The following is a 12,585-nucleotide window of genomic DNA, read 5'->3' as shown; positions in this document are numbered from 1 at the left end:
GATGGGCAGGCCTTACCAAAGCCGTTGCGGCTGAGCGAGACCCCGAATGGTGGAGCGAGCTCCATGGAGCCCTGGAGGAAGCATGGGCAGGCAAAGGGAAGAGCCGTGCAAAGGCCCTGAGGAAGAATCAGTGTGGCCTGTCAGCCGTCGTGGCTGGAGTGAGGGAATGGAGTGCACCGGAGAGGAGGCTGGCATCCCCGGAAGAGAGCGGGTCTCACGGGACCTTGAGAACCACTGGGAGGCATGGGGAGCTCTTCTTTTTCCTGTCCCCCAGGATCGCCAGGCCTTCACCCCAAAGCCGCAGGTGAATGCCCTCTGCCTCTGGCTTCTGGGGAAGGGAAGCACATCCCCGGAGGAGCAGCTATGGATGTCCGCCTGTTTGCGGCCAGAGCCACTTGCCCAGCTCCTCGATGGGTTTGCCCTCACCAGCACATGCTCAGTGCCGGGCCTCAGTCTGTGGAGCCGAGAGCCACCAGACCGTGTGCCCGGCGTCCGTGCCAATCTTGTCCTCACATCCCGCCCAGCAGAGGCCCACACAAGGCTCCCTGGAGGGTGGGGGCGGTGTGTGGGACCAGCGGCTGTGCCAGCCCCAGGAGGAAGGGGGAGGGTGGAGGGGCCACCAAGAGAGGGCTGTCTGGTGAGAGGGATGAGCTGGTGGAGGCAGCCCTCGGGCGGGCCCAAGGCTCCACTCTGAGCAGAGTCTAGAGACCCTCCTCCTCCCAGCACAGCCTTTCCTTCCAGAGACACTGTCTTTGTCTTTGAGACCCCCCCGCCCTGGCCGACTGGAGTCCCCCGGTTGCTAGGTGACGGGAACTGCAGAGAAGAGGAAGATGGCAGGGCAGGGCAGGGTCCAGTGGGCCCCCTGGCAGGGGTCCCCGAATATCCAGACGCTGGAGGGGAGCACAAACCACCCCCACCCAGCACCGCCGGCGCTTGGGGACACACCCGCCCCACGGCAGGCAGGCTCAGATGAGCACAGACGCGCCCCCACAGAGGCACCCGGCGGCCCCCCTGTAGGATCACACCCACGCCCGTCATAGCGAACCAAAACAATCACACGCTCACACACAAACACCCCCCGCCCCCGCCCCGCGCAGATCCAGACAGTCGCAAAGCTCACCGCCACAGCAGGGATGATCCACGCAGGCATAAAGGTACGGCTGCCCTACTCCTGGACGCACACACGTGAGCGGAAGGGAGGGAGGCGGTGGGCCTTCCCTTGGCCCCCTGGCCAGGGCTGGAGACACAAAGGGAGCCGCCCCCCAGGGGAGGGAAACCCGGGACACGGTCGTGCCCTCCAGACACACTTGCCACCCCCCCCCCCCAGCCCACCCTGGGCCTCCGAGGGCGTCCCCAACTGCAGAGGCCACCTTCAGCCCAAACGCAGGGCCTCGCCCTGGTGTCACCAGCCAGCTGCTCACTACGCCCCGTCTGTTCACTTATGTGTGCCTTGAATGAATACTCACTGGATGCTTGGAGACACAGCTGTGGGAGGAAAGCGACTTGCCCTGCCCGGTGGCATCCACAATTTAGTGGAAAGCGAACACATCATGCTTATAACACAGGAGGCCTTGACCTAGTTTGGGGGGCGGTGGCCTGAGGAGATGACGTTCGAGCAAGGGTGGATGTGGCAGAGGTGGGGAGGTTCCACGCACGTGTCAGTGTCCTGGGGACAAAGATGGCTCGAGCAGAGACCAGGGCACAAGGAACAAATGAGGGGAGAATGGCAGGGCCGAGGTAAAAATGGGATCAGCAGGTGAGCCTCGCACCTGGTCAGGATTTCGCTTTATTCTAAATGCAGTGGGAGCCGTGGAAGAATCCAGGCAGGCAAGTGGTGTGAGATCTGTAGGGAAGTCCAGAGGGGACACTGGAGGTGGGGGCGGAGAGGAATGGAGAGGGACGGATTTGAGCTGCATGGCCACACGGCTGGTGTAGGGTCATGTGCCTGGGCGTCTGTAGGGTAGAGGAGAGAGGAGCAACACGCACAGAGGTTCCAGGGTTCCAGCTCGGGGTGGGGGGGGGCCCTCACTGACATGGGGCTGGCCTCATCGCAGGGTCTGGGACATGTGCCCAAGCCAACCCCAGACTCCCCCTTGCCCGACCTGTGTCACTCCTCTCTTCCCCGGGGACCACCACCTCTGCCTTCCCTGCACATTTAAACTCTTCCTCCGTTCCTTCAGCACAAGCCCTGTGCCCAGCAGTGTAGGCATAGGGCCAGGGCCTTGTCCTTAACGGCCTCAGGTGGACAACTCACGCCCTCTGACCTCTATTCTGGTCACCGCCTTGTCCTAAGGAGAGTGGTGGCTATGAGACCAGACTGGGAGGGGCGTGGCCTGGGAGACCAGGCGGGGCCTCCTGGGGGAGCAAGCCGTTACCTAGAGGCTAGAGGACACTTTAGCCTGGTCAAAGTTGGGGTCAGGCATCCCCCAAATGGAGCACCACACCTCGGTGCAGTTCAAGCCGTAGCAGATAGCTGCAGAAATAAGCTAGAACTTCTATGCATGCCTACAGGGTGTGAGAAGAGAATGCTAGAACTTGTATTTTGAATGGATGCTTCTTAAAAAAAAAAAAAAAAAAAAAAAGGACTATAACCAGCCTCTCCCTACATCTGACGAAAGGTGACATATCACCTTCCTGTGGCCCTGCAAGCCCCAGATGTCGCAGGGGACGGGAGACCCGCAGGGCAGGGGACACACACACACAGCTTCATGCTCCTTCAGGGCACTGCCGGGGTAAGTGGGTCTGCGGATTCCGGTCTCGGGTTTTAATGAAACTAACCCCAACGAAACGACCAAGGAGCTGAAGAAGTTCCCTGCAAGGGACATGTGGACTGAATTTGAGGCAGGCGTGCGCTTAGGCCACAATAGTGTTGGCACTTTCTTTCGCTCCTGGAACAAGCACGTCACTAGGTAAACACGGGGTCTGTCTAATCGGCGCTGACGAGGGGCCGAGCACAGAAATTACAAACTCACGGAGAAGTCCATTGGCAGTGTGGGTCTGCATCCGTGACCGTGAACGCCCGGCCTGGCCTGGCAGACGTCCCGGGGGAGTAACAGGCGAAAACACAGGTGGCAGGACAGAGCGTGCTTTAAATCCCCCTTGTAATGAAAACAAAGTAATGAGAATAACGTACGTTAACGTGTGCACAAAAGCCGGAGGGACGGACGTCAGACCGGGCTCCCCTCTGCAGGGGAGGGTCGTGGCCGTGCCTCTCCGCTGATTGGAATCATTACACTGAGCGCGTATGACAGTTTTAATAAGAGACACAATACAGAATTTTCAGGCGTCTGAAGTTTTTTAATGTTTCATCTTGAAATTATTTTAGATTCGCCGAGGAATCGCGAAGATGAAATGGAGTTCTCAAATACCCTCCCACGGCTTCTCCTGCTGTTAACTCGCTACACAACCGGGGTGTGTTTTTCATCACTAAGAAATAGACGTTGGTCAAGAGTGTTGACCGAAATTCGGACGTCCCCAGCTTACCCACTCACGTCCAGTCCAGGCTCCGTATCGCACCTGGTCAGCTGGTCTTCTCGTGTCCCCCACTCTGGGACAGCTCTTCTGTCGTCCCTTGTCCTTCATGACTTTGACCTTTATGAAGAACACTGCCCAGTTACTCTGTGGGATGTCTGTGGCTTTCTCAGGATTACACAAGAGCTGTGGGTTTGGGGGGAGAACACCACAGAGGTGGGTGCCTTCTCACATCGGGGGGCGCCTGCTACCTGAATGGCTGATGGTTGGTTGCAGGCGCTGTTGACCTTGAGCACTGGTTGAGGTGGGGTCTGCCACCTCCATGTCAAGTCTTAGCCAGCTTTCTAGCAGCGTGAAATTTCACAGGGGTGGAGGGATCCGAAGCAGGGAGAGAGGCAGGGCGCACCAGGTCACCGGTGACCTTGACTGGGCGCCCTGACCTTCTCTCAGAGGGAAAAGGAGTCTGAGGAGTGGCAGCCAGAGACGCAGCAGGGTCAGCTGTGAGGCGTTTAAGCTGTGATGGTGTCTGTGTGCAGACAGGGCCCAGAGGCAAGGGAAGACCCAGGGGGGCAGCGGGAGGCCGGGGCAGGGATGTCCAGGTGACAGGGGAGGAATTGGAGAGAAGAGGAAGGGAATTCAGGAGCAAAGGAGGGGTAGGACAGGGAGCGCTTCTCTCCCTGGAAGGAGCAGAAAGTCTTAGAAGTTGCGTTCCTGGGGACACAGTCTGCCCTCCCCACTAAACCCACCTCTGCGCAGAGGTGGCCGCACCCGCTGCGGCCAGTGCATAAACAAAACATGTCACCCCAGCTGCCTACAGGTGCCTGGTGGGCTCCCCGTGTTCTGGGCCTGCTGATCCCCGTGCAGGGATTTGGGGAGGGAAGGACGCTGGCCCAGGTGACACAGTCAGGGCAGGCCAGGCCTGGGTCATGGTGGAGTCCAAAGCCCAAATCTCTCCCCAAATCCTGTAGACCTTTTCCTCCGCCTCAGCCACTCGAGGTGTGGACAGGCTACCCTCCTCCAACCATCCCGGGGCCCTCCAGGCCTCCAGGCTCCCTGAGTGTTCAAAGCGGGCCCAGAGAAGCCCGCGGGCCCAGGGGTAGAGGGTGTGTGGGTAGCAGGGTCAGAGTTACCCTTTGTTGTGTTAACAAACCACTGCGAACTTAGTAGCAAACAACACCAACCATTTAATTCAGCGCTGGGAGTCTGTAGGTCAGGAAGCCTGCCAGAGCCCAGCGGGGTGTTCTGCCTGTGCTTCGTGTCTGAGACCTCAGCTGGGAAGGTTGAAGGCTAGTGGTGACTCAAACCTCAGGGGCCGGACGGCGGGGTCCCCTTCACTCTCGAGCCTGGAGCCTGGGCTGGGGCGACTGGAAGGCTGGGTGCGGATGGGGCTTGGGCTTCAACGCAGCATGGTGGCTGGGTTCCCAGAGGAGCATCCTGAGAATGAGTATTCCAAGAATCGACGTAGAATCCTGGGACCCGCTGTTCCACCACATTCTACGGATGCAAGGGAGCCACGGAAGGCCAGCCCGGATTCAAGGCCAGGCATGGGGGCAGCGGAGGGACGAGGTCACGCTGCAGAAGAGCCTGTGGACTGGGGAGTGTCATGGGACTCCCTTTGGAAACGAGACCCGCCCCAGCGTCCTTCGGCCCCTGTGTGGATGTCATCCTGGGCCTCTGATCCCACGGCCAGCTTCCCCACTCCCACCGTTGCTGCACAGCATGGGCCCAATCCATTCTACCCTCCGTCTCCCCACTCGATGCCCCCTTCCCCAAAGCGACTTGAAGCCCAAAGCTTGCCCCTGGCGGGGTCTCTGCATTCACTGGGGCCACACAATCCCCCCCCCCCACCTTAAGACGGGGAACTTGGAGTCAGACAGCCCTACGTTCTGTCTCAGTCCTGCCCCTGACCTGCCTCGCTGCCTTGAATTAACAGGTTCTTGTCTCTGGGTCTCAGATCCTCTGGTCCCAGGCCCGGAGGGGGAGTGAGTGCCTCCTTGCATGTCACACACCCACCCTAGTCTGGTTCACACAGCGGCCTCCCTCCGTGCACCCCCAGCCGCCCCCTTATGCACCTAGAACCCAGCCCTGTGGGAGGCTTACAGCCCACCCCGCTCCCGGAACCCAGACCTGGCTGTGACTGGGGTGACCAGAGCCTGGAGTGGTTGCTGCTGCAAGCTTATCCACCTGTCGGGAGGCGGATGGTCCGCAGCATGTCAGGGGTGCTGGGAGCACAACCCCGCCCCCATGGAGCCCCCGCCCCAGGGCAGGAGACTGACAGTATACATCCAAATCAGATAAACACCAGGCCAAGGTCAGTGCAGCTGAAGAAAGACCCCACCAGGCAGTGAAGACGGAGAGCGGGAAGAGGACCCTGAAATGGAGACGAGCACGCAGGGATGGAGGGAGGGCTCTGGTGGAAGATGTCTCAGTGGTTAATCAGTTCACAGTTCGGGAGGCTAGAAGTCCAACGTCAAGGTGTGAGCAGACTCCGTGTCTGGTTCACAGAGGGCCCTCCTCTGTCCCTGTGCTCCCGTGGTGGAAGGGGCGGGGGAGGGGGCGGGGTTCGCTGGGGTCCTTTCGTGAGGGCAGAATTCTGTTCCTGAGGCTCCTCCCTCCGGGACACAATCGCCTCCCTGAGGCCCCGCCCCCCACCTGCCATCACCCTGGGGTTAGGATTTAACGCACTGATTTGTGGGGGACACACTTTCTAGCTCACACGAAAGGAAAGGGGAGGAGGAAGCAGGACTGGCAGGGACAAGCCGGCTGGGAGACGTGGCTCCAACCAACCTTACAGGAAGCTCTGTAGTCAGCCGGTCCCTTAGAGCCGCCCGCATTGGGAGGAGCCCCCACATCAATCACTCACAGGAAGGGGGTGACCTCCATGGGGCAGGTTTCTGCACCTGAGGGCAAAAAGCTCTCACCCCCAAAGCTGCGGTCTGAACAGCCTGCCATGGTCTCCCTCACAGGTGCTATTTTAATTACTAGGAAGGCTTCTGGCAGTTGACTTCAAGCGTCAACTTGACTAGGCCATGCTAGCCACGCTGTGGTTGAACACCAGTGCAGATGTTGTCGTGAAGGTTTGTTTTTGGATGGGATTAACACTGAGGTCAATAGACTTTGAGTAAAGTAGATTCTCCTCCGGAACGGGGGTGGGCCTCATCCAATCAGTCGAAGGTCTGAATTCTGGGGGCAGATGGCCTTCAGACTCAGGCTGCAGCATCAACCCTTCCTGGAGTCTCTGGCCCGCTGGTCTGCCCTAGAGATTTCAGACTTCGCCAGCTCCCACCATCAGGTGAGCCAGTTCCCCGAATTAAATCTACCTCGATCCGGGCACCTGGGTGGCTCAGTCGGTGAAGCGTCCGACTTCGGCTCAGGTCATGATCTCACAGTCTGTGATATCCAGCCCTGCGTCGGGCTCTGTGCTGACAGCTCAGAGCCTGGAGCCCGCTTTCGATTCTGTGTCTCCCTCTCTCTCTGCCCCTCCGCTGCTCATGCCCTGTCTCTCTGTCTCAAAAATAAATAAAAACATTTTTAAAAAATTTAAATGTACCTCGATCTGTCTCTCTAGATCTCTCTGCACGCACACACACTCGTGGCAGGATAGCAAGAAAGGCCTGAGCGGCGGGGAAAGTCAAAGTCGTCAGCAGAGCACCGCAGCGTGAGGTCTGTGAGGGGCACAGACTGGCACTTGGTTCTATGTGGAGCCGTGTTTGAGAGAAAAGGGATACTTCCTCTGGTCACCTGTTGGAGGACAGACTGTTGGAGGCCCAGGGGAGGCCGCCACTGCCATCCAGGTGCCAGAGTGGTGATAGCGGAGTGATGGCGTGGTGATTTTAGGTGGGTCAGGAGACAGAATCAATGCCCCCTCCCCCACTGGTTTGACTGTGGGCTTGGCGGGGCTGAGAGGTCTCAGCAGGGAAAGAGGATGGGCTCGGGCCCCCGTTCCAGACCCCACATATATCCAGGGTGGGTTGTTTAAGCCTGTCTTGCAGCGGGCTCTAGGAAAGCAGGGGACGGGGCATCTTCAAATCCCGTGTATTGCTGTGCCCACAGGACTGGATAAATATTTGCGACGTGAATGGGGGAGCGGCCTCTGTCCCCTGCCCGGCCACTAAGTGCCAACATGGGGGGTTCTAGGCTCAGGGCGTGGCTGCCTGCCCCAGCCTAGGCAGCGAGGAGCCCTGCCTGCTCAGAGGGCTGTTCCGGCCCCAAGAGTGTGGCTCTGCCTCGCGGAGCTCACACGAGTTGAGGAGATAAGGCACAAAATAATTAGTGAGCAGAGTGTATAATTAAGTGCTAAATTGTGTGTTTCAGACTCGCTGATCTGCGGGAGCGCTAGGTAGAGGGAGTCATGCCAGGCTGGAGTGGCTGGGGGAGGTGGCTTGTGTAAGAGGGGTGGCCCTACAGGAGCAGGGGTCACGCAGGCAGGCCCCCACCCCCATGAGAGCAATGGGGACTTGGGTGGACAGGGTCACAGGAGTGCACTGGGGTGAGCACGGGGCGACCTCGGTGGGCTGCAGGGTCTCATCTGTGAAATGGGCTGCCGGGGCACCCAACAAGACGGTCTGTGTCCAGATGCCAGCACAGGGTCTGGGACCCCAGGGATGTCCAGGCAGGCAGAGAGGGTAGCAGTCGGATGGCCAGACAGTGAGACACGTGGGCAGACGGACAAGCAAGACACATTCAAATAGACAAATGGCCGGATTTGAGCCTCCCAGCTCCTGGCCCTACAGGAGCCCCCCCGGAGCAGGTCCTACCCACCCCTGTCCTGTCTCAAGAGGCAGGCAGTCTGAGGCTGCCAGGTGACGCGGGGCCTGCCCGGGGGTCTCAAGGGACCCTGGGTGGCAGCATGTGCTTGCCGAAGCCTTCGGAAGCTGGGAGTTCTGGGAGAGCACCCCAGCACTGGCTGCTTGGGGGGCCAGGGACCATGAGTCAAGAGTCTTCCAGAGGGGTGTAAGCAAACGGCAGTCAGAGCTGGAGCAGAGGTGGGCCTGGGCTAGAAGGATGATGGGGAGGCAGGGGCTGTGAGGGTCACTTGAGCATCCCAGCCAGGCAGTCAGGCCGGACACTGGAACAGGGGCAACAGCGTGTCCCTAGCACCGCAAGGGAGCCCAGCGGACGCAGGAGGCTCCCTCTTGGTAGCGCTGTGTTTGCAGCCTGGCTTAGCCCGCCGCCGCCTGTTAAACAAATATTGTGACAGGCCCGCTCCGTGCACCCAGGGACAGTGGCAGCACTCGGCTGTCACCAGGGGCAGCCTGTGATGGGGGCACTTTATGCCACGGCAGAATCTCTCCTTTCGATGCAGAGGCAAGGCACTCTGCCTGAACAAACACTGGGCTTGGCCACCGCCAAATGAGACGCACCGCACTCCCTGGAAGAGGTGTGGGCATCCACACGGCCCTTCTGCCCCACTGGCATCTGTCTATCCATCCAACAAATATTTATTGAGCACCTAATGTGTGCCAGGCAGTGGCCCGAGCCTGGGATACAGTAGGAAACAAAGGGACCAAAAGCCCTGCCTTCGTGGAATTTACATCCTAATGGGGGAGGCTGACGATAAATAAAAATATAAAATGCCTGGGTGCAACAACAAACTGAGAAGGAAAACCACAAGGTAAAGCAGGGGGTAGAGTGTGGTCAGGAAAGACACCTGTAAGACTTTGGGATAGAGACTCAAAGGAAGTGATGCATCCTGGGGATACCAGGGAAGAGCATCCAAGCATCAGGAACAGCTTGTGCAAAGGTCCTGGGGCAAGGCTGGGCTTGGCATGTTCTGGGACTGACCTGTAAGAGATGAGTGTGACTGAAGCAGAGTGACGGCTAAGGACAGAGGTGAGCCCTGAGGCCTGAGAGGTCCTGGGGCAGATTGTATGGGCTTTTCCTCTGAGGAAGTCGGCGCATGGAGGGTGTGGATCTGAGCTCAGTCTTAACACCATCTCTCTGGGTGCTGCAGGGAGCCAGAGCAGAAGCAGAGAGGCTGCTTTGACAATCCAGGAGGGAGCGGGTAGGGCAGTTCAGACCAGGGTGGTAACGGTGGGAGTGGGGAAAGAGGGAATTCTGTGTATTTGGGAGGTAGAGGGAGCAGGATTTCTTTAGAGACCGGATGTGGGGATGAGGGTACCCCACTGGGTCACGGGTTTCCCCAACACTGCTAAGCATCCTCACTCATTCACCCATTCATACATTTATTTTTTATTTTCGGCAGGGAGGGAGCAAGGGAGAAACAAAGATGTTCACTGCAGCATTAATTACTGGATGTAAGATACTGGCCTTAACAGTGGGGTAAGAAATAAACTGTCTCAGCCACACAGTGAAGGACTTAACAGCTCTGAAGTTCAGGTCTTCGGAGAGTGTCCCATCCATCCATCCCTCTTTCTCCAGCCAGAACCCCTGCCTAGCTGTGTGCAGAACCCTGCGGGCCCTGAGACAAAACAGACCCAGCCCAGCCCAGAGTGACAGAGGCCGAGCTGGAACGGGTCTTGACCAGACTGGGGGGTGCCTGCTGAGGCAGTGACAGACAGCCCAGTACTGGAGGACGAGGGGGACCAAGGGGAGACGGCAGCAAGGATCGGGAGGAGAGGGGGAACTTCTGGGAGGTGCAGCCAGGCCGTGGATGGGAATGGGGGGCTTGGTCCTGAGGCCTCGGGCAATCACTGAAGGTCTGAGACATCGTCCCCTGGCAGCTGTGTGCAAGGAGACTTGAGGGACTGGGCGGTGGTGGGGAAGCGGGGGGGCTGGCCTGAGCTAGGACAGGAGGAGGGCTCCCTCTGCCACAAACTCCTCCAAGTGGACAGAGTTCCCTGTACCCTACCACTTAGACCCCCGCCAGACCCCTCTCCTACCTTACCTGCTGAACCTGTTCCTGCCCCTCTCTTCACTCAGCCCTGGTCCCAGCCTCCCTGTGTGACCGTGGGCAATTCCCCTGCCTTCTGTGAGCCTCCAGGAAAGGGCTGGAGCGCAGGGTCTGTCAGCCCAAGGACTCTCGATCTGGGGCCAGCCACTCCTATACCCACACTTTTCCTTGTGGATCCTGGCAACGCTGGGCCAGGGCGGGCCTGCAGCCCTCAGGAGAGCCTTGTCTGCGATGGTGGTACAGCTGAGTGGCCGATTTCCACATCTTTAAACAAAGCCTCCAGATGGACCTCGGTTGCTGGGGAGGGCTGGACGGGCTGCTGCGCTAACCCGGCCGGCTGCTACACTGGCACTCAGGGACTTTCCGCTAATTGGATCCCTGGGGAAGAAGAGCCACCATCCCCAGCCAGCCCATCCATCCATTCATTCATTCATTCATTCAGAACCTACAATGTGGATGAGGGCACTGAGCTCGGCTCTGGGGACTTGGGGGTGAATGAGATAAAGCGCTGCACATATGGCGATCGCACGCCATGGAGGGAGCCCACAAAAGTGCCCAGGAAGAGGTCCAACGCAATATGGGGCAGGAAGAGAGTTAAGCAGGTGCAGCACTAGTGTTGGACTGGGGGAGGGGTGCCTCTCCGAGGAGGTGACATTTCAGCTGAGACCTGAATGGCCAGATGGAGCCACAGGGTCAGGAGGTGGGGCTCTAGGCAAAAGGAACACCGGGTGTAAAAGCCAAAGGCCCAGCTCCGAGTGAGGGGCTGGCTGTTCAAGGACCATCGAGGAGGCTGTGTGGCTGAACCAAGTGGGAGCGGAAGAGAGGAAGTCGGAGATGTCCGCGGGCAGGAAGAATTTGGACTTTATGCAGAATGCACTGGCAGGCCCTGGCGGGTAGGTGAGGGCAGAAACAGTCCCAACTTGCTGTGAGCCACTCCCCCTGCTGTGGTGCCTCTCACCCATGCACAGCCCTTGCCTCCGAGCCCTCCCATGTCCACTGGCCCCCACAAGGAGGCATGGTTGTGCCCATTTAACAGATCAGAAAACTGAGGCTCGGGAAGTTCAAGTTACAGAACCGGAGTGATAGGGATCTTAACTTGATGTTAGCAGGGATTCAGGGTCCGGCCATCCAGCTGAATACAGCCCAGAGAGGTATTTTTGTTTTCCCCGCAGTTTTTAACATGAGGGTCAGTTGCAAACATTAAAAAATGAGAAAACCTCACCTGAAATATTTCCCGGCTTTCGTGTCTCTTGAATAACCGGTCTGTGGCAGCCCTGACCCCTCGCCTTAGGTAGAGTCGACCTCAGCGGCCCCTTCGGACAGCGGGCGGGGAGACACCTGGCTTGGCACAGACCTCCTTCCCCAATTGTATCACATTTGGCTTTGCCCCCCAATCATCCCCAGGAGTCCCTCTGCAGATACGCTGCAAAGAAGTGCATTCTTCCTAGATTCCCCGGCTCAGAGGCCCAGCCCTGCTCTGTTCAACTGTGAGACTTAGGCGACAGGCCTCAGTTTTCCCCCTCTGTTCACTAAGGGATACATGGTGATGCTCTCTGAGGCCTCTCCCATCTCATGCACCCATTAGCTGAGGACAGGAGCAGTTTGTCTCTCTGGAATCAAACTCAGTCAGCCCCTTCTATTTCCATCTGTGTGACCTTGGGCCGGGCTTAACTTCTCTGAGGCTCAGTGTTTTCATCCATAAAATGGAAATGTAATTTCTGGGGTTAATGTGGGATCCCATCAGATGATTCAAGAAACGCACTTAACCTGTAGTAAGTGCTCAGTACATGTGAGCACCTCTGCCCTCCCCCTCGCAAGGGCTTAGGCCAAGGTCATGGCCAACATGGCCAGGGGTCCCAAGGCCATGTTCCAGGGCACCTCAGCCGGTGTCCAAATGTCTGAGCAGTAGAGTCCCAGATGGAGGTCGCCCTTCACTCCTATGTTACTGAGTCCCTCCCGTGTGCCAGGCACCCTTGTCAACATTGGAAAGGGGGCCAGTGGAGACCAAGATGCTCTGGGTCTGCTGAGGGGGCTGCCCCTGGCATTCTAAGGGCGATGGGGGAGGGGAATAAAACAGGAGTGGAACAGAAGCGTCCAGGTAGGAACTAGGGCTTCTGCAGATGCAGTGGTCAGGGGAGAGCTTTCTGAGGACTGCGTATGAGGGACGCGGGAGCGGGGCAGCAGGACAGGCCCTCCAGGCGGAGGGTGCAGGAAGCACATAGGCTTGGAGGCAGTCACAGCACCGAGGCGTCGCTGGGACG

The 12,585-nt window shown here is 58.6% G+C and overlaps 1 long non-coding RNA gene across 1 annotated transcript; it reads left to right on the top strand.

Moving 5' to 3' along the window:
- Nucleotides 1-842: 842 nt before the first annotated feature.
- LOC122486420 lies at nucleotides 843-3,621 on the top strand. The gene is made up of 2 exons (XR_006298149.1): nucleotides 843-1,154; nucleotides 3,326-3,621. It is a non-coding gene; the product is annotated as an uncharacterized LOC122486420 (long non-coding RNA).
- Nucleotides 3,622-12,585: the final 8,964 nt, after the last annotated feature.

This window comes from Prionailurus bengalensis, chromosome A2 (genome assembly GCF_016509475.1).
Source record: "Prionailurus bengalensis isolate Pbe53 chromosome A2, Fcat_Pben_1.1_paternal_pri, whole genome shotgun sequence".
NCBI lineage: Eukaryota > Metazoa > Chordata > Mammalia > Carnivora > Felidae > Prionailurus > Prionailurus bengalensis.
The sequence above is the reverse complement of the archived record's forward strand: the minus strand, read 5'-3'. Positions and strand labels throughout refer to the sequence as shown.